Source organism: Pongo pygmaeus, chromosome 13 (assembly GCF_028885625.2).
Source record: "Pongo pygmaeus isolate AG05252 chromosome 13, NHGRI_mPonPyg2-v2.0_pri, whole genome shotgun sequence".
Taxonomy (NCBI): domain Eukaryota; kingdom Metazoa; phylum Chordata; class Mammalia; order Primates; family Hominidae; genus Pongo; species Pongo pygmaeus.
The window spans coordinates 15,957,125-15,979,431 of NC_072386.2; the positions used below are offsets into that span (position 1 = coordinate 15,957,125).

General features: G+C 52.3%; 1 pseudogene; it reads left to right on the forward strand.

Moving 5' to 3' along the window:
* Window positions 1-4,431: 4,431 nt before the first annotated feature.
* LOC129044420 (sphingomyelin phosphodiesterase 4-like) lies at window positions 4,432-15,654 on the forward strand (annotated as a pseudogene).
* Window positions 15,655-22,307: the final 6,653 nt, after the last annotated feature.

A 22,307-nucleotide genomic window follows, 5' to 3' on the forward strand; every position in this document is an offset into this window, starting at 1 on the left:
GCTTTGTTGGCAATAGCACTGCAGCGGGACATCTGGTCCTTGCCAAGTGTCTCATCAGGAGGCCTGCAGTGCCCCTTTGCCCCATTGCTGGTGATGTTAGCTTTATCACTGGGCAAAAGAGTGTCGGCCTGGTTTGTCTCTGTAAAATAAATACTTTGTGCCCAGATTAAATAGTAATGAAGCCAGGCGTGGTGGCTCATGCCTGTAACGCCAGCATTTTGGGAGGCCAAGGCAGGGGAAGTCACTGGAGTTCAGGAGTGCAAGACCAGCCCGGACAACATAGCAAAACCTCATCTCTACCCAAAATTTACATCAGGCATGGTGGCATGCACTTGTAATTCCAGTTGCTTCGAAGGCTGAGGTGGGAGGATCACTTTCACCCTAGAGGTAGAGGTGGCAGTGAGCCAAGATCATGCCACTGTACTCCAGTCTGGGCTACAGAGCGAGATCTTATCTCAAAAAAAAATTAGTAATCAGTGCCTGGACAACACAACATGACTTTGTTTCTACTAAAAAGGAAAACGTTAGTCAGGCATGGCAGTGTGCACCTGTGGTCCCAGCCACTTGGGAGGCCTAAGTCTAGGAGGTTGAGGTTGCAGTGAGCTGTGATTGCATCATTGCATTCCAGCATGGGCAACAGAATAAGACCCTGTCAAAAAAAATGGTAATGACGATTTACCAGGAAGATGTATGGAGACTTTGTAATTATCACTACTATTAGCATCTACTGTTGATTCTCTCCTTTTTTCAAATTAATTTTATTTTGAGACAGGGTGTTGTTTTCTCACCCCAGGCTGGAGTGAGGTGGTGTGATCTTGGCTCACGGCAGTCTTAACCTCCTGGGCTCAAGTGATCCTCCCGCCTCAGCCCCCTAAGTATCTGGGACTACTAGCAGGCACCACCACACCTGGCTAATTTTTGTATTTTTGTAGAGACAGTGTTTTGCCATGTTGCCCAGGCTGGAAATTTCGTATTTAGAAACAGGGTCTTGCTCTGTCACCCCAGGCTGGAGTGAAGTTGGCATGATTATATGTCACTGTAGCCTCAACTCCTGGGCCCAAGCCATTCTCCCTCCTCAGCCTTCTAAGTACCTAGGACTACAGGCATACACCACCATGCCCAGTTATTTTATGTTTTAATGGTTTTCTAGAGACAGGGTCTCACTTTGTTGCCCAGGCTGGTCTCAAATACCTGGTCTGAAGAAATCCTCCTGCCTTGGTCTCCCAAAGTGCTGAGATTACAGGTATGCGCCCCCATGCGTGACCTCAGTGTTGATTCTGGACCAAATCAGCTCTTAATAGGGCAGTTGCCAAATGGTGGCTCTCTAACTTCATCCCTCCTACATTGATTAGTGTGTCTGTGGTCACTCTGTGGTAAGGAACACTCCTCTTTGCTATTTATTTATTCAGGGATATCAGTGTGGATCACGGGGCAAGGGGGAGCATTGTGCTATTGAACAAGTTGCAGTCAGTCCCTACTGCCATTGATTTTGATGTCCAGATTGCCCCTGGCTAGGCCAGCAGCAGCCTGTAACTTGGACTTGTTTCTGTGTCTCCCTCAGGACACCAGCCATGCCCTTTGCTTCCTACAGCCTCCACCACACTAGCCTCCTGAAGCGAAATATCTCTCATCAGACGTCTGTGAATGCAGACCCCACCTCCCATGAGATCTGGAGGTCAGAAACTCTGTCCCAGTGAGAGCTGGGCTGGTCTTAACTTCTGTTTCAAAAGAAACTGTTCAGCCAGTGGGCACGGTGGCTCACACCTGTAATCCCAGCACTTTGGGAGGCTGAGGTGGGTGGATCACCTGAGGTCAGGAGTTGGAGACCAGCCTGGTGAACATGGTAAAACCCTGTCTCTAGTAAAAATACAAAAACTAGCCAGGCATGCTGGCAGCCACCTGTAGTCCCAGCTACTCAGGAGGCTGAGGCAGGAGAATCACTTGAACTGGGAGGCAGAGGCTGCAGTGAGCTGAGATTGTGCCACTGCAAAAGAAAAGAAAAGAAAGAAGTGTTCAGCCACCTTCCACTATGTGCAGGAGAGTCCCAGAGACGGCCCCTCAGCCAGGGGCTAATTCTAAATTGTTGATATTTTCCTGCTATGACATTTAGAAAGCATAAAATAAATCATATGTCATTGACAGTGTTTTTCATCCCAGGATCCCCTGTCCATGGGAGTTGTTTCATTTTGCCCATGGTGATATAATTGTTGCAGAGTCTTTTAGTGTCCATCTCCTGTGTTGCTGGAGATGTTTCCTGTGATTACCACCATGTGGATATACAGCCCTGCCCCAGTAGCATTTTTATGACTGAGTGGTGAGGGGTCTGTGCAGCCTCCACAGGCCTTCAATTGATTCAGAGGATGTGAGTAGTAGATGACAGAGTCCCCTGTCTGCCCAGAGGGGCTGCAGCCTCTCAGGATGGTGTGGGCTGGCTCGCTTCCTGAGTGCTGGCCGTCTCTCAGGTCCTGGCTGTGTCTTCTAGGCACACCTTAGAAAGATTTGGCAGGTGCTTCTTCTTACACTGGACCCTAGGGCTGACCTGGTAGCCACAGCCTCACTGTTGACAGCCTGGCATGTAGATAAGATAGGATTATTTCTCCCACCTTGTACAGAACTCCTAGTATGTGGGGTGCTGTGCTTTTTGAAGCCTCCATGTCATTTCACAGCTTCCTCCAGGGGTGGAATGGTAGGAACCATCACTCTTGTTCAGAGGGGGCCATGGTGCCCAGATGGCTCTCGGGTGTGTGGACTGTGGGCTGTGCTGGCTGTGAAGTGGGCAGGAGACCATGACACAGGCTTACAGGGCAGAACTGGAAGGTTCTGTTGTTTTCCAGACCAAAGCATTAATTTTTTTTTTTTTTAGATGGAGTCTCTGTCACCCAGGCTGGAGTGCAATGGTGAGATCTCAGCTCACTGCAACCTCCACCTGGGTCAAGTAATTCTCCTGCCTCAGTCTCTCGAGTAGCTGGGATTACAGGCATCCACTGCCATGCCCAGCTAATTTTTGCATTTTTAGTAGAGATTGGGTTTCACCATGTTGGTTCAGGCTGATCTCGAACTCCTAACCTCAGGCAATCCGCCTGCCTCGGCCTCCCAAAGTGCTGGGATTACAGGTGTGAGCCATCACACCCGGCCCTTTTTGTTTAATTAAGAAAGAAATTTTAATTTTAAAATATACATACCATAAAATGTACTGTCTTAACCATTTCCAAGTGTACAGTCAGTAGTGTTAAGTACGTTCACGCTGCTGCGCATCCCATCTCCAGAATGCTTTTCACCTTGCAAAACTTGAAACTGAATCAGCTCTGGCATGGAGGCCTCACACCTGTAATCCCAGTACTTTGGGAGGCCAAGAAGGGAGGGATTGCTCAAGGCCAGAAGTTTGAGACCAGCCTGGCCAACATAATGAGACCCCATATCTTTTAACAACAACCAAAAAAGAAACCGAACCATTAAACAATTCCCCACCCAGCCCCGGGCAATCACTATTCTGCTTTCTGTTTCTACAGATTTGACTCCTAGATCTGCAGAAACACAGTACTGATTTGTGTGACTAGCATGCTTCACTTAGCAAAATGGACTCAAGATTAATCCATGTTACCAACTGTGTCAGAATGTCCTTCCTTTTTAAGACTGAATAGTGTTCCACTGTGTGGATGTACCACATTATGTGTATCCATTCATCTCCCAGTGGACACTTGAGTTGCTTCTGTTTTTCTTTTTTGTTTGAGACAGGGTCTCACTCTGTTGCCGAGGCTGGAGTGCAGTGGCACAATCTCAGCTCACTGCAGCCTCAAACTACTGGGAACAAGCGATCCTCCCACCTCAGACTCCCAAGTAGCTGAGACTACAGGTGTGTCCTACCACACCCAGCTAATTTTTGTATTTTTTGTAGAGACAGATTTCCACTATGTTGGCCAGGCTGATCTTGAACTCCTGGCCTCAAGTGATCCACCTGTCTCAGCCTCTCAAGGTGCTGGGACGACAGGCATGAGCCACGACATCCGCTGGTTGCTTTTTTATTCTATCAGTAGTATCTTTTGATACCTGAGTGATTTTGATGAAGTCTGCTTGTCTTTTTTTTTTCTTTTGTTGCCTGTGCTTTGGGTGTCATATTTAATTAATCACCACCAAATCCAGTGTTATGAAGCTATCTCCTGTGTTTTCTTCTGAGAGTTTATGGTTTTAGTTCTTGTCCTTGGGCTGCTTACCGACTTTCAGTTTTTGGTGATGGTGTGAAGGAAGGACCCAGCTTTACTGTTCTGCACGTGGCTATTCTGTGCTCCCAGTTCTCTTGTTGGGGGCACTGTCCTTTCCCCACTGAACGGTCGTGGCACCATTGTTGAGAATAATTTGACTAGCTAATGCTTTTTTGCAGGCTTTTGTTGAATAATTTGACTAGCTAATGCCTTTTTGCAGGCTTTTGTTGAAATGTGGCTTCACCAGTATTCCTTGGAGATGTGCCAAAAAATGCAGTCCCCGCATGCCAAGGTATGTTTCCACAGTTTTTGTTCCCACCTCCTGCTTCTGACCCTGCTCACCCTGCTGCTTCTTATCCTGAGTGAGATTGCACAGGCTGGATGGTGGGAATAGAGACTCACCACCCACCCCTCACTCAGAAGCCAAACAAGAGGTGGGCATAGTTCTCTAGTTCCCGGTGGAGGGCAGGGGGCGTGGCACCCTGATGTGTAGACACTTGAGGCCTGGTCTCTCTGGAGCCCCCTCCCTGGCAGGGGAACACATGAGGCTGTGGTGCTCTTGCTCTGGGTGTGGGGGAGCCGTGACATCTCTGGGAGCCCATTCTCGTCTGTCTCCTTGACCATCAGCAGCAACTTTGTGTTTTCCCATGAAGTGGTTGCCTGGGGCAGACGCCTGCCCACTATGGTGACCTGGAGCCTCCTTTGCCTGTCTCCCCTATTCCCCCACCTCCTCCAGAGCATGAACAAGCAGCCTTTCTCATGGTGGATGGGGCCTGGTGCCCTCCTGCATGTGGCCTGGCCTGCTTTTTCTCCCTCTGCCTCACCTCTCCCTGTTCGCTCTCTGGGAAGCATGCGACTCACAGATGCATGGAGGTGGCGGAGGCCCTGGGTCGCTCCTGTTGTTGCTGTCCATGGGGCTAACATCCCTCTGGACTGGTCAGAGTGAGAATGTGGTAGATCCCCAGTCGGTCACCCTCCATGGAGCAGCTTGACTCACGCACATCCAGGACTCTGGCTGAAGCAGCATCAGCCACGCAGTCTGGTGCCCACAGTGTCTGTGCATCATTGTGCTTTGGGGACTTTGGCTTTGTCACTAACAAAATTCTTGAGGGCTTCCTCCAGAATAAAGGCTCTGTGGTTGATGGAATTGAACTTCAGAAGAGCATCCTGTCACTTTTCCTCTGATTTTGGGGAAGAGCTGTGGGTCTGCTTCTGCCACGGTCTCTGCAGCCAGTTCTACGGAGCCAGGCTTTGCAGTGTGGAGGCTGTCTCAGAGCACAGGGTCCCCCAAATCCTCACCCTCAGTATCACATGGGAGAATGGGGAAAAGCTGAGGGCCCCATCTTCGTCCTCCTGAGTCACAAAGAGCCTGCAGTGCCCTTTCTGCTTCCAGAGCAGACTAGCTGCGTGTGCCTGGCCAGTGCCTGGGGGCCTGGTTGTTCCCAGGGCCCATTCCTCCCGCGGGGCTCCGGGACACTCAGTGTGCCTGCATGTGGTTCTGCCTGGCAGGGGCGGGGACTGCTACATTGTAGCAGTGTGTTCCTGTTGCTTCTTCTGTCTTCTGAGTGAGTGGAAACACATCTTTCAAAGGCTAGCCAGAAAGGCTCTTCTGGGCTGTCACCTGTGAAGATTGTGTCCTCACGGGCCAGAGGGAAGAACAGGTGGCTGTCCCTGTAGAGGGTAGGAGGTGCCTTTCCTTTCTTCCCCATATTCACTTACTCTTGAAAACTAGGTGGGTGGCAGTCAGAGAAAGGCAACTATGAATGTCTGTGTCCCCTAAGGACCCTTTCCCGGGTCTGTGCTGCACCTGCCATACAGAAATCCCTGCCCATTCCTGCTAGCCCTTATTTCTGGATGCACGGACTGAGATTCCTGGGGTCATCCTCCTCGCCCTGGTTGAGTCCAGGGTGTGTGCTTGCTCCCTGATGGCCCTGTGGGCAGGAAGGATGGCCACAGTGCTGCAGGCCGCTGTGTTTCTGCAAGTGTGGACGCACCACACAGGGGGAACTGTATGTCTGATTCCTGCCCGAGCCCCAGGTATGGCAGAGGAAGGCTGTGGAGAACACCTCCCTGCCCTGCTCTTTCCCACCCTACTCTGCTTGTCTTGATGTCTAATAGGTGTGTTCTGATCTCTCCTGATATGGACCCCAGTGGATGCACTGCTTGGACAGAAGGCATGGTGCTGTCAGGGCAGGATGTGTGCCAGGCTGGCTCTGGCTGTGCTAGACTGAAGAGGTGCTTTGGCAGGCCACAGTGCTGTGGGGCGTGTAGGTTGGAGGGTCCTGGATGGGAGCCAGCTGAGCGTCAGGCTCCTGCTACCTGTGGGTGTGTGTGGTTCTGGCCAGATCCTTGGGGGCTCCTGCCCTTGGAAGCCTGCCATATCTGGAGGATGAAGTTTCTGGTGCTGTAGGAGAGGATGCCTCCTAGAGTCAGAACTGATGTGCACACCTCAGCTGACCTCCAGACTGTAGCAGTGGAGGGCAGGGCCTTGTGTCCTAAGGAGACCTGTGCTCATCCTTACTTCTCAGACAGCCACTCATGGAGGGAACATTGATTGGGTTTTAGACACATAGGAACTGATCATGTCCTAAATTTCTCAAGACAACCCAGGGAAATCCAGTCTTTTCTGGGTGGAGTCCACCTCCTGGAATATGCCCCACTGGTTTTCTTTTCTGAGCCCCAGGATCTTGAGGTCTTGGTGGCTGGCAGCATGTGCCAGTGAGGGCCCAAGGCCCTTGACGACCTCTGATGTGCATGTGTGACATAGTGTGGCCTGAGTCACTGGGGAGAGTGGGTCCCATCTGGAAGGGCAGTGAGTTGGGCCCTTCTAATGAACTGGAGAGGCCTTTAGGCCCCAGCAACATTGAGTGGCCACCCAGGTGACCTGGAGGGTCTCTCTGCCCGGGCCTCCAAGGCTGATGAGTGTGTGGCCACAGCCCTGGCCTGGCTGTGGCGGGGGGGTCCTGCACTGACCCATGGCTGCTGGGACTGTGTTTGGATTGTCACTGACTGTAGTGTTTTTTTCTCCTCACTTCCAGCCTCATTCTCATTGCTTTCTCTCTCCACTTTGCCCTCCCATGTCTGGTCCCATCTCTCCCCTTCCCCACCCCAACCTCTTGTCCTTGCTCTTCTGTGTCTTCCTGCTTCTCTGTTGGTTCTCTCAGCTGGAGATTCTGCACTACTGTCTCCAGCACCCTTCACAGCCCCGCCCAACTTAGCCTCCAGGTTCTTCACAGCCTACCACGTACTGGCTGTGGTCCTCTGTTCCCTTACCCTTGCCCGGATTGCATGTCCGTGCCTGGCAAAGCAAGGGTCCAGCCACAGGTGACTCGAGAGTCTAGATCGAGGCAGAATGAAACTCCTGTATTGGGAAGAGGCGGGGGTCAGCGTCCAGCTTGGCCTGGCCCCTGGCTTTGCAGAGTAGCCTGGTGTGGGCAGGAGTGTGACTATGAGGCAGAATGAGGTGTATGGCCCTGGCTGGCCAGGCTCCCAGCCAGTGGAGGTGTCACAAGCTCTCTGGTGTTGGGGGCCCCGTGCTTGGCCCAGGTTTGAAGAGCTGGAGTCGTCAGGCCTCTGCAGTGGCCAGATTCACCCCAACTCTGCAGGGTTTGGCACTTGGGAAGATACAGAGGCCTGGGACTTCCGGGTGGTGTGGTTTCTGCCTTCTTCAGAAGTGTCTGTCTGGAGGTGCTGTGACCCAGAGCCTATGTGTGAGGCAGGGGGATGGGAAGAATCTGGGGCTTGACCCTATAGCCCACAGAGGCTGTCAGTCCTTGACAGCCCAGCCAGGGCCCAGCCTTCACCTGGGGAGCTCTGGCCACTCATACACACCTTCAGAAATGGATGAGTTTAAGTGGTGACCTCATAGAGGTTGTGGCTGTCTAGGCAGGAATGACAAGTGTGTGGATGGATTTGGGGTCAGTGAAGCAAAGTTCAGACCGTAGGGGACTTCAGGGATGGCAGAGTTAACAGATCCGTGAGAGCAGGGAGAGACAAGTGGTGCTCGCAGCCAGCCAGTAAGGAGCACACATGAATGGGAATTTGAGCACAAGATTAGAGAACGTGTTGGGCCCCGAGTGCTGGTGGGCTGGGATGGCAGTTGCAGCACATGGGGACACCCTATTCTGCAGGAGCCACGCAGACGAGGGACCAGGGGGCTAGGGCCAGGTGGGGAAGGCAGTGTCCAGGAAGTATCTGGCAAACCCTATGGTGGGAGGGGTGACTAGTGAGGCCCATGCGGGGTGAGCTGAGGTACTATAAGGCTGGGCCAAGTAGGAAACGTGGGGCTTTGCGGACACATCCTTAAGAAGCAAACAGGTGCAACTGTAACCGGGGACTCCATGTGGGAATGTGGCCCAGGATGGGTGCAAAGCTTGGGGAGAAGTTTGGCTCAGCAAACCTGTGGAAAAATAGCGTGAGAGGGTTCCATGTGACTGCTGGGGGCAGGGGCAGTGAGCCCTCCATACTCTTCTGAAGGACCAGGTGAGATGGGGTGAGTGCACCAGTCGGGGAAGGCGGGTTTCCAGTTCCCATGTGGAGGTCATCTGCTCCCCTGACTGTAAGGAGGATGTCATGACTCAGGATCCCAGGTCAGGATCAGAAGGATGGCCAGGGCTGAGACTGGAGAAGGACGCTGGACCCACCCTGCTGGTGCTCTTCTAGTCAGGCAGTATAGGTACAAGTATTACATCTCATACTTCTCTCCTTTCTTCTTTTTATTTTCCTTTCTTTTTTGAGATGGAGTCACCCTCTGTTGCCCAGGCTGGAGTGCAGTGACATGATCTCGGCTTACTGCAGCCTCCAACTCCTGGGTTCAAGCGATTCTCCTGCCTCGGCCTCCTTAGCAGCTGGGATTACAGGTGCATGCCACCATGCCCGGCTAATTTGTGTATTTTTAGTAGAGATAGGGTTTCACCATGTTGGCCAGGCTGGTCTCAAACTCCTAACCTCAAGTGATCTGCCTGCCTCAGCCTCCCAAAAGTGCTGGGATTACAGGCATGAGCCACCATGCCTAGTCCATCCTTCCAAAACAGCGCAAATTTATTGCCCAAAGACCTAACAGTATAGATAAATAGAAGTAAATAGCAGGGCATGGTGGCCCATGCCTGTAATCCCAGCATTCTGAGAGGGTGAGGCAGGCAGATTGCTTGAGCTCAGGAGTTTGAGACCAGCCTGGGCAACATGGCAAGACCCCTGTGTCTACAAAAAAAAAAAAAAAATACAAAAATTAACCAGGTGTGGTGGTATGTACCTGTGGTCCCAGGTACTCAGAAGGCTGAGGTGGAAGAATCCCTTGAGCCCAGGAGGCAGAGGCTATGGTGAGCCGAGATCACGCCACTGCATTCCAGCCTGGGTGACAGAGTGAGACCTTGTCTCAAGAAAGAAGAAAATACCCCTCACCCCATAGCTCGATCTTCAGACTCAGCCACTATCTGCGGGGTGTCACCTGGACCTGTGGGACATTTTTCTGACAGAGACTTGAGTGGATTGTGATGTGGGCAGTGACCCCTGCAAGATCTGCAGCATCCCAGGATATACCTGGAGGCCATGCCCTACACCAGCCTCAGCAGCACAGATGTGTTGAGGCCCAAAGGGCTGGGGGGCAAGCGTGGAGAGGCGAGCATGTCCACTCAGACTCACATCCCACCCTCAGTGCCCCCATTCCCCTGCCCTCATCCAGTGGATGCTCCCACCTGCCCTCCTAATGCTGAGCAACCAGAGGAAGCCCACAGCCAGCAAAAAGGCTTTCCTCTCTGGCTAGGTCTCCAGGATCCTGCTTGTGTGTTGCAGATCAAAAGTTTGGCTTATACACTTGACAGTGCTCTTGTCTTGGGGCTTTCCTGACCACAGGTCCATGGGCAACAGAGGAAGTGATGCCTGGAGCTTCTCCTGGGCTGAGCCCTAGTCAGGCTATGTCTGGGATGAGGAGCAGGTGGAAGGAATTGGGGAAGAAAGTGAAGCCATGGGGTTTTATTTTTTCAACAGGGCCTTACTATGTCACCCAGGCTGGAGTGCAGTGGCATGATCCTAGCTTACTGCACCCTCGAACTCCTGGGCTCAAGTGATCCTCCCACCCCTGCCTCCTGAGTCACTAAGACTATAGGTATGCACCACCACACCCAGCTAACTTTTAAAAATCTTTTGTGGAGACAGGGTCTCCCTGTGTTGCCCAGGCTAATCTCAAACTCCCGGCATTAGCGATCTTCCTGTCTTGGCCTCCCGAAGTGCTGGAATTCCAGGTCTGAGGCACCGCGCCTGGGTTCCGTGTGCTTTCTGCACACACTTGGGAGGCAGGTGGGAGACCCTGGGTCTAGAGCTTGGGGGTGACACTGGCCTTCTCCTGCCCTGAGGGTCAAGCAGTGCCCAAGGGCACAGCCTGGTGAGGTCTATCCTGTGCCACCCACTGCAGGTGCACAGCAGTGGGGAGGGGGAGGGGTCAGGGCTGGGAGACCCCCTGCAGATGTGTCTGCTTAGCGAGCCCTCCCCAGGGTGGGCTCTGTGGGTGTTAGGCCAAGTGCTTCCCTACCACGAGCTGGTTGCAGTTTAGACCAAGCAGTGCAAGGTACATCTGCTGGGTGCCAGGCACAGTGGTGTCCCAGGGCACGGTGGCCCCACTGCCGGCCTGGCTCATCTCATGCCTCCTGTGGGGAAGCAGAGCAAATGGCCCAGGGCAGGATGTGGTCAGACCTGGAGGCTGAGTGCCGTGGGCACCGCAGTCCTTCCCATCCCTGACCCTCTCTTCCTCCACCTAGCAGTGGTTCGGGCCCACTGAGGAGCATGTGCTGGTGGTGCACCTGCTGCTGAAGCATCTGCATGTCTTTGCCAAAAGCCTGAAGTCAGAGCAGGCCTCGCTCTCCTCCCACTCCCACTCCACCAGCCCCCTGGAGGAGTTGAAATAGTGGGTGGCCCTTGCGGCTTCTTGCAGCTGCTGTCTCCTCCTCTTACCCCTCTTCAGGCGTCACCCATAGCGACCTCACCCCAGGGCATGGTGGGGGACAGGGTGAGGGGAGTCCCTTCCTGCTCACATAGGATGTGAGGCCTCTGGAGGGCTAGGCAGCTGCTTTTTCACCCTGTCCAGATGGCCCGGCAGGGCTGCCAGCTGATCTCTGGCTCCCAGAGCCTCTCTCCAGACTGGCCAGAGAGGCCCTACCGTGCTGCCATCTCTTGTTCCTCCCCATCCCTGTCTGGAGAAGGGCTGGGGTGGCCCCGACTCCCACCCACCAGGGCCAGCAGAGTGGGCTATTTGTGTGAGACTGAGGTGGTGTGTGCATAAGTTGCACTGGCTTGGCCACCTGTGCTGTGTTTCTGGGATGTTCCCTGACCTCTCTGAACCTTGGTTTCTTCCTCTGAGGAATGGTGCTAAGGTCATCTCTTACCTCTCAGAGGTGCATGGTGCTCTCCCCCAGCAGATCCAACCCTTGTTGCTGAGCCCTGGGCTCATCTATGAGCAAGGCCTCCTTACCAGGCAAGCAGCAGGTGACCCTCCCTATTCTCTGCAGGGCCACCATCCTGAGGTTCATCCGGCAGAAACTCCTTCTTGCAGCGTTGCTTTGGCCACTGACCCCTGGACGCATTGTTCAGAGCTGTGAGTATCAGCCCTGTCACACGTGTGCCTGTGTCCGCTGTGTACCCTAACGAGGGAGGTCCCCTGGGGTGGATGAGGAGAACAAGTGTTGTCACGAGGCCTTGAAGAGGAGGGGGCTCTTGGAGGGCTACATGGTTCTGTTTCAGTTTCCAAAGCCAACCCTCAGGTACAGGAAAGCCCTGCCCTGTCCCACCTGTCTGCTGCCAAGCAGGTTCCTACCCTTACCCAGCCAGGGAGCACTGGACCCCCTGGGCTGGGAAAAGCGCACCCATGGCCTGGCTTCTGAAGGGCCAGCAAGAGAGCCAAACCTCACAGGGCTGTGTGAGTCTCCTGTGCCCTCTGGGGGAAGTGGGAAGAGTCAGTCCCACCCAGCTGCTGCCTGGGACCTGGACTCCAGGCCAATGGAGGAGTTGGCCCCCAGCCACTGGGCTCTCAGCTCACACCCCCTCCCACAGGTCCTAGAAATGTGGCTGAGCTACCTGCAGCCATGGTGGTATGCGCCTGACAAGCAGGCTCCAGGCAGTGACTCCCATTCCTGGTGTGTGTTGAAGAAACGGTGAGCCTCAGCTCCTCTCCTCACAGCCATGCCACTGGCTCCCCAGGATGGACGTTGCTGCAGTGGGTGGAGGCCAAGCCAGCGGCCTGTGCTGGGGTCAGTCTGGCCCTGATCCCAGTGGCCTCCTGGGCCCCTCTCCCAGGCCCTGCTTTGTGGAGCAGACCAGCCCTTCCTAGGCTCAACTTTGCCAGGCCCTAGAATTGGTTTCTCATGGAAGCAGTGGGTGTCCCATCCTGCCCTGTCCCCTCCACCTTCTGGCCCAGACAAATGCTCAATGACCCCCAAAGTATCCTTTGACCCCCAGCAGCACAGAGCAAAGCAGTGGCCACTTTCCCCTCATCTCCTGTGTGATCCTTGTGGCAGACCCCCAGGCTTCTGTGGCACCTGGCCTGGCCATCGACCTCTTCCCTTGTGCCCTTTCCCTTTGAATCCTCTGGGGGATCCTCCCTCACCCCCCTCTGGCTCTGAGCTGGCCTCTGCCAATGGTGGCCTCAGTCCTCTTGGAAAGGGACCTCAGCCTTGCTAAGGATGCAGTGTCCTCAGAGGGCCTGGGTCTCACCTGCCTCCGACCTGCCCTTTCTGCCCACCCGCGGCCCCATGAGCTATCATCTGACACCCTATCGCCTCGGCCAGGGAGAGTTTGGAAGCCCAGGGACAAGCAGGGGTCTTAGAGGCATGGACTAGTGCAGCCCCTCCCCCAGGGGGAGGACTGGCCCCGACCTGCCACCTCATTCCCCAGGGCGCCCTTTGTCCAGAAGAACCTGATGTACACCAAGCTCTTCGTGGGGTTCCTGAACCAGGAGCTCCCCACAGACTTGGTCAGCCCCAAGCATGCACTCATCATGTTCTGAATGGCCAAAGTCTTTGCCCAGCCCAACCTGGCCAAGATGATCCAAAAAGGTAAATCCTCAGCCTGGGCAAGCCTGGCAGATCCTGACCCAGCCAGACCGGGGCCAGGCCCTTTGCTGGTGGGTGGCAGCTCTGCAACAGACTCATGTGCTCAAAGTGGGCCCTGGCAAAGGGTGCTGTGGAGACTCCTGGGACACATCTGCAAGGTGAAGTGTGAGACCGGCTGGACCCCGCCTGCCCTGCAGCCACCAGGCACTGAGTGAGGGGCTGCAGATGTGCCCACAGAGGGGGGCTGCAGTCCAAGCTGCAGCCCCGTTTCTCCCTGGTGATTCCTGGTGGCTGTCTCAGGAGGCAAGCCTGGTCTCTGCTGTTTGTCCTGGCTGGGTTGGGCGTTGGCTTCTATCACTCCTCCTGGTGTTTGCCTCCTGCAAACACTGCTGGGGGGCTCTTTGTGAACCACCAGCTGCCCTGCCCACCCTCCCCATGTCAACCACCTATTGCACGGGAGATGCGGCCAGACAGGGCCTTAGGAGGACACCCTTCGGTCATGGCTCCCCAGACACCTCAGAAACACCCCAGAATTTCACAGGCAGTAGCCGGATACTCTACCCCTGGAAGTGGGCACCAGGTACATCTCCTGACTTCCAAGTAAGCAGCTGTTCCTGCAGCCAGAGCTTGTCACCGCCCCCGCAACAAGCACTGGCTCTTCAAGGTCCCCACATTCACCAGCAGCTTCCTGTCACAGTGGCCGCCAGCAGTCACTGATGCGTCCTTCAAGGTGAAGAGCCACGTCTACAGCCTGGAGGACCAGGACTGTAAACACACTCGAATGTTCGGGGGCAGAGGCCCGCATCCTGGTGAGTGGGTCACTGGCACCCATCCTCAGGGTCCCCGGAGCCGTGGGGCTGAGCAGAGCCTGGGGAGTGCTGTGTTCCAGCAGGAAGGAGGGAGGCTGGCATAGCGTTTAGGCCACATCTTCCCGTTTCAGTAAAGTCTGATTTTTTTCTGGTAACAAAGGCAGTGTTGGTTGGGAAATTTCACATTTACAAGATCATCCTTTAGTCTTTAAAAGCACTCTGGCAGACGCTGCTCCTTCTGGTGCTCAACCGTCCGGCTGTGCATCACTCTTGGGGTCCCTGGCTGGCCTGCCTCGGTGGCAGCACAGGCCCATCCTGCCAGTGACCTGCCCATGCCTCCCTCACAGGTCCCGCACCTTGCTCAGCTCATCATGCAGGCCAAGCACATGGCCAAGTCCATCTCGGACCAGTGCGTAGAGAGCCCCCCGGCTGCTCCTACCCAGCCAATGATCCAGACAAGATGGGGCAGGACAGTGTCTGGAAGACAGACAAGTACCTGAAGGAGGCCCTGGAGTATTTGCTCCAGATACTCCCTGTATGAACTATGGGGCCTGCCTCACGGCCATCAGGGTCCCTTTCCTCAAAGGATCCACTCCCCCTCAGCCTGTGGTCAGCCAAGTACCAGTCCCAGGCCCCACTCAGATGAAGCCAGTATTGTGGGAGGCAGGCCCACACCCTGAGCGTCATGTCTGTGTCTCCTTGTTGCCATTTCTAAGAGGCCGGTGGGGTGAAGACCAGTCCCCACCCTTCACTTTCATACTGAGAGAAGAGGCACTTCTCTCTGGCAACTCAGTGAAACACAGCTCAAGCAGTTCACACTCGCCTTGGGCACCACCCAGGATAAGAATGGAAAGCAGCAGCTCCTCGACTGCATCGTGGGTAAGGATGGACTCATCCTCATGCCCCTGGAGGTCTGTACCAGGTGAGAGGTACATGGGCTGGGCCCTGACCTGTCCCCAGCTCCCTCCTCCCCCGTGAACAGATGCAGCTCCACTCCTCAGAGTTGTGTGTGGGCCATTGTTTTCTGGCCTGTCCCTGTGGCCTGGGTTTATAGACCATCAATTGGCTGTGAAGGTTTGACATTGAGTACCAGGGGGACCCAGAGCTGCAGCCCATTTAGAGCTACAAATTGCCAGCTTGGTCTGTGTGCTCTTCTGGTGGTCGTCTGCCACCCACCGCAGAGTGGGCAGGAGGGCCAGCCTGACCTCTTCAGAGAGGGCTCTGGATGCCCCTGTGCACGGTGCAGTCCTGGGGTGGCCTGTGGTTCCACCACCCCATGCCCCCCTGCCGCTGTGCATCACTTTGCAGGACAGATGGCAGGCAGCTGTGTGTTCCTGGGATGACTTCCTGGGCAGCTTCCGTCTCTTTACCATGTCATGAGCCTGTGCTGGCCAGCAGGCACCTGCTAAGCCCCATGGGCAGAGGCAGACAGCCGGCCACGCCCATGGCCCCAGTCTCAGCCTGTGCTTCCTGGGTAGCTACCAGATTCTGCTTTGGCTGCTGCTGGCCTTCTTTGAGGCCTCTCTGTTCTGAGTTGGTCCCTCCCTGGCACTGCTGCTTGCCCTGGGCTATGTCCTCTTATGCCTCAGCTGTGAGGCCGCTGACTGAATGGGGAAGGTGCAGCAGCCCTGACTGTGTTGGCTGCTGTCTTCACAGCAGGCTGGGGGGATTTGCCACACAGCCCCACCCTTGTGCTTGGGAGGTGATGAGAGCACACCCCCCAATGACCCTGCCCCCGCACCTGTGAAAGCCCACCACACTTTGGCAGCGTGTTCATCTGCCAGTTGTGGAATGTCAACCTCCTGCAGGCCCAAGAAGTGAGGCCCTGGGTGGTGCGGGTGGCCCTGGGCAGCCTGGCACTGCTGTGGGCCCCACCATGCTGATGTCCTTGTCTTTCAGCTGCAGTACCTCAAGTCCCTCCTGGAAAAGGGCCAGAGGCCTCAGGCAGCCCCAGAGGAGGCTGGGTCTAGCTCTCCCAGGTGAGTGCCTGGTCACTCCCGCCCCATCCCTGGGGCCTGTTTGGGGCTCACTGCTGACTCTTCCTTCACCCAGGGACCAGGAAACCATGCAGTTCCCCAAGTTCTCCACCAAGAGCCTCTCCAAGAAATGGTGAGTCCCACTGGCATGCAGATAGGGGCAGCCCTGCAGCCTGGGCCCCAGAGAGGGAGTGGGGAAGGAGGGGTGGCAGTGCAGAAGCAAAGGAGGCTGTGGCCTCACTGGGTCCTGATGCACACTCCACTCCTGGGGATTCTTAAGGGGACAGTCCCTCTACCCGCCCCCAGCCTGCTTATGAGCCCCACTCCTGTGGCAGCACGTGCCACTCTGCCTGCACTGAAGCAGACCATGAAGAACAACTTTGCCAAGTGGCAGAAGAGGCTACAGGCACTGCAGAACTGGCACCTGCCCCGCTCAGTGCTTTAAGCCACCTGGATCTATGCCCGCAGCTGGTCAGTGCCAGGCATACCTACCTGCAGCTGGAGACTGACTCACTACACCATTTCCTGATAATTCCACTTTTTCTTTTTTCAGATGGAGTCTCACTCTGTTGCCCAGGCTGGAGTGCAGTGGTACAATCTCGGCTCTCTGCAAGCTCTGCCTCCCGGGTTCAAGCCATTCTCCTGCCGCAGCCTCCCAAGTAGCTGGGACTATAGGCGCCCACCACCACGCCCGGCTCATTTTTTTTGTATTTTCAGTAGAGACGGGGTTTCTCTGTGTTACCCAGGATAGTCTCGATCTCCTGACCTTGTGATCCACCTGCCTCTGCCTCCCAAAGTGCTGGGATTACAGGTGTGAGCCACCACCCCCAGCCAATTCCACTACTTTTCAACCCAGCTAAATTCCAAGATAGACGACACTCAAGATAGAAAAAGTACTTGATTTCCAATCTGGTAAGCTGTTTGTGTTCTAGTATTTTGCTATTTGATATTCACACAAAAGCACATGATGAAGTTAAGTACTGTCCTATCTGTTGAAGACTGAAAATAAAGCTGTTTTCTCTCTGGAGGCTCTTTTATAAGACCATTAACCCCATTCAAAAGGGTTCCACCCTCATGACCCAATCGCCTCTCCCAAAGGCCCACCTCCTAATACTATCCCATATGCAATTAGGTTTCAACATACGAATTTTGGGGAGGCACAGACATTCAGATCATAGCACCCCCATTCTTTGCAAATGTAATGAGGTGCTTATCTTTTTTTTAAAACCATTTTTAGATATTATGCAGAGTAAGGGACATTATTTCATGTGCTTGACCTATACACAAATTTTCAAAATATTTTTTGCTTGAAATTTACTTTATTCTTGTAGATATTAAAATATATATTCCATGGAAATCAATAGAAACTACAAACATTGAAAAATAAGGAACTGGTTTATATTGCCACCATTCAGAGATACCTAATGTTATTCATTTTGATTCATGCCTTTCTGTTTTTTCCCTTGTAGGCATATTCACAGTTTTACCAAAACTTGTTTGTTTTATATATTGTTTGGTAGTCCTTTATTTAACCTAACTTAACAATATATTGTGACAGCTTCCCATATTATTAGATGTGATTTTCCTATATATATTCCAGTGCATTTCAATTTGATAACTCAGAACGACTTGTGACTTTTATGTACTCAAACTGCAATTCTCATTAATGTGTAAAAAGCACATAGAATTAAAATCACATGTACTAGAATTTTGCATATAGAGAATTTGCAGGAGAGTAAGTATTATAATAGTAGAAATTAGTAGATGCTAAGTAGATAAAGAAACATTGCTAAGGTCTGTGCACTTCCTGTTGAGAAAACTGCCTAATGATTTATCTGTACATAAATGGAAAGTGTGCAGGTTTGTGCAGGTGTGCATGTGTGTGTGTTTGCAAATAAACTCCTTTTTAAGAACCTGCAAAAAAAAAAAAAAAAAAAAAGAAAATAAAGCTGTTTCTTTCCAAGTCGTGTGCCTTGTCCTCACTGGCTATCAGGCGTTTCTTCCCAGTCTCTGTTGCCTTCAGGGACCTTTCTGGGCTGCCAAGGAGTCTTGTTCATCCCAGGACCTGGCACTGCCCTGGCAGAGCTGCGCACACCTCCCTGGAGGTGGGAGGGCTTTTCTGGTCCCCTAGCTGGGCTGGAGCTGCCTTCCAAACACATGACCACTCTGGGTCTCCTGCCCAGACTGCACTTCCTGGGGACAAGACGCTGTCCTCTCCTGCCCTGACACAATACAACTGACAGGCCTCAGAAGACTGTCTCCAGAGTGCTGTGGTCACACCTGCACCACCCCTCCCACCACAGCACAGCTGTGTCCATTGTCTGGGAGTGGCCAGCTAGCTCAGTGCCACCCTCACCTGGCAGCACAGTCCTCCGAGGCCCACAGCCCCATTTCCTTGGCATTAATGTCAGCCTCTTCCTGCTTCAGGGAGCAGGAACTTTGCCAGGAAGCTGGAGGATGAGCCAGGCCAAGGAATGGGACACTGTGTCAGAAAAGGAGAGCTAAGGTCAGGGCTGACCAGGGCCAGACTGGACAGTGCCAGCCCCAAGGCTGACAGCATACTGACAGGACAGTGGGCCCAGGTTCATGGAGAAGGGTACACAGTGACAACTCCTGATGAACACAGGAATAATGAATTTATCATAACAATCACAAATGATGGGGTAGTGCACATAAAAAAGGGGGGATCCCTCATCACCAGAGGGCTGCAGGCTGTTGCCCAGAGTGGCAGGCAGCACAGGGAGGCGCTCACTGCATGGCCCCGCCAGCCGCCAGGCCCCCTCTCAGTGGTGCAGTGCATGGTATTTTGAGGACGCAGGTCCCGAGGGCCTTGCTCTTCATCCTTCACAGTGAGGACATGGTCCTCATGCGAGCAGCACAGGTGTGCCTGCTGTAGGATCCTTGACAGCCCTGCGCCCTGGGTGCCCCACAGTGCTCAGCAGGAATGCTGTGAGGGCTGAGGCCCAGTTGGTGGTGGGAAGCTGGCAGCACCCCCAAGCCAGCCCTCCCTCTGAAGGGCAGCCTGTGTCCTAGACTGGGGCTTCTCCAGGAGTGTGCCCCACTTGTCCAAAGCAGCTCAGCCTGAACCCAAAACTGTGACCAAAGAATTACGTGTCCTGTGTTGTCCTATAGAAGTGAGTAGGGGTGTGTCGAGCACACACAAGACACTCTAACAACACCCTGAGTGCACCCTCACATAGCTGAGATGGACTCGGACCATGGACAGGCTGCAGCAAGAGGAGCCCAAGGATCCTGACTAAGAATTCCTAAGCCTAGCTGTGGAAGGTGACTGCATCCACCTTTAAACATGGGGCTTGTAACTCAGCTCACACCCAACCAATCAGGTAGTAGAGGGCTCACTAAAATACAAATTAAGCTAAAGCAGGAGGTAAAGAAATAGTCAGATCATATACCACCTGAAAGCGCAGTGGAAGGGACAATGATCGGGATATAAACCCAGACATTCGAGCAGGGAGTGGCAACCCCCTTTGGGTCCCCTCCCTTTGTATGGGAGCTGTTTTCACTCTATTAAATATTGCAACTTAAAAAAAAAAGGCAACCCAAGGATCTGGATTCCTGGAGGAAGTCACATGGAGGACTCCTCTAACAAGATGGCCAATGCCTCATAGATAACCTGCTCCACTGCCTCTGTTCCGGTTCTGTCCAAGTGCGGGATTTCATTAATCAGGGACCGGGCAGCCCCAGCAGTGCCCGCTACCCAAGGAAATCATGCTGTCCTGACCTGATCATCAAGGAAGGACAGACCCGTCATCCATCACCTTTACTTGTTCCATTAAAAATACATTATGTAATAGGTTGGCTGAGATACAATTCACCCATTTAAAGCATTACATTCAGTGGTTTTTGGTACCACATTCTGAATTGTGCAGTATTATCAAAATCAGTTTTAGAACATTTTCTTTTTTTCTTTTTTTTTGAGATAGAGTCTCCCTCTGTCACCCAGGCTAGAGTGCAGTGGCATGATCTCAGGTCACTGCGACCTCTGCCTCTCAGGTTCAAGCGATTCTCCTGCCTCAGCCTCCTGAGTAGCTGGGACTACAGATGTGCACCATGACACCTGACTAATTTTTGTATTTTTGGAAGAGGCGGGATTTCACTATATTGGCCAGACTGGTCTCAAACTCCTGACCTCAAGCAATCCACCTGTCAAAGCCTCCCAAAGTGCTGGGATTACAGACGTTGAGCCACCGTGCACAGACCAATTTCAGGACATTTTTGTCACTCCAAATTAAAACTCCATTTCCCCCACAGCATCCTTGACCCTTGACAATCACTTATCAACTTTTTATCTGCAGTAGGCTAAATAACAGTCCATAAAGACATCAGGTCCTATTCCCTGAAACCTGTAAATGTTACCTTATGTGGGAAAAGTTTCTTTGCAGATGTGATGAAGTTACAGATCTTGAGATGGAGGTTAATCCTGGGTTATACAGGTGGGCCGTAAGTGCAATTGCATGTATCCTCATAAGAGGGAGGCAGAAATTCACACACACACAGGAGAAGGCGATGTGAAGATGGAACATAAAGAGAATTTATTTACTCTGTGATGTTGGCCTTGAAGACTGGAATGATACAGCCACAAGCCAAGGAGTACCAGCAGTGACCAGAAGCTGAAAGATGTGAGGAACAGGTTCCTCTCCTATAGCCTCCCTGCTGCCACTGTGATTTTTGCTCGTGGTACTGACTTTGAACTTCTGGTCTTGAGAATTGTGAGAAATTAAATTTCTGTTCTTTTAAGCCACCAAGTTTGTAGTAACTTGTTATAGCAGCCACAGGAAACATGAATTTCATTACCAGGAGTGGGGTGCCTAAAAATGTGGCAGTGGCTTTGGAATTGGATAATGAGGTCAATGGTAGAATTGTGAGAAGCATGATAGAAAAGGCCTAGGTTGCCTTCAACAAGTAGAAATGTGGATGTTCAAGACTCTGTTACCAAGACTCTGCCTTAAAGGAAATGAGGAACTTGATACACAAAGTCTGTGTTATCTTCAAGAATACATACATTATCATAAACACAATGTTGGTAGACACATGAATAGTAAAGGTAATGCTAAGGGCACAAGGAACATGTTACTGGAAACTAGACTGAAGATGATCTTTGTTATATAATGGCAAAAATTTAGTTGGATTGTGTCCTGTAGCTATTTGGAAGGCAGAATCATAAGCAATGAGCTTGCACATTTAGCTGAGCAGACTTCCAATCAAAGCATTCAAGACTCAGCTTGGCTTTTTTCCTGCTTATAGTAAATGCAAGAGGAAAGAGATAAATTGAGGGAATAATAAAAAATATAAATAATTTAAAAGTACAAAAAAATAGATAAACTGAGGGAAGAATTGTTATGCCAAAAGGAACCTAGACTTGATGATTTGGGGAATTCTCAGGCTATTTAGATTGGAAAAAACCAAAAAGCTAAAACTAGGAGGTTCACTGTTAGGAAATCGTGTTCTGTTGAGAATGCCAAGGGTGTGGCATGTCTTGCAAATTTCCCTAGTGCCAAAGAGATTACACATGGGACTCATAAATCCCCTCAATCACCTCATGGAAGTGAGAAAGAGATGAAATTATCTAAGAAAGATCTGTGGAAAAATCTTATCTAATGCCATGAATTCCATCATATATGCAGAAATTCCACAAGGATTTTAGAATGTTCTACCAGCATAAACACTGCCAGCTTGGACTAGAAAGTTTAGGGACTAGACAAAATCAAATAACTCTCAAAATTATAGAGGCGGGAAACAGGCTGATAAAACTACTCAACCTCAAACATGTGCTACCCTTTAAGAAAAGCAAAGATGAGCATGAGGGCAGAGCCATGGGATCAGAAGCCAAAGTCATGGACACAGAGATGGAGCCTCCAACTTTATGATATCTTGTTATGTGCAGCCATGGGAAACTAATATACTCTCTCTACAGATCTACCTATTCTTTGGAGTTTTTTAGAGCCTTGCTCTGTTTCCAGGCTGGAGTGCAGTGGTGTGATCTTGGCTCACTGCAACCTCTGCCTCCTGAGTTCAAGTGTTATTTTGCCTCAGCGTCCCGAGTAGCTGGGACTACAGCCGTGCACCACCATGCTGGGCTAATTTTTGTTATTTTTAGAGTTTCACCATATTGGCCAGTCTGGTCTCAAACTCCTGACCTCGTGATCTGCCCACCTCAGCCTCCCAAAGTGCTGGGATTACAGGTGTGAGCCACTGCACCCGGCCTCTTTGGACATTTTATCAAAAGGCAATATGTAGTCTTTTGTGACTGCTTCATTTCATTTA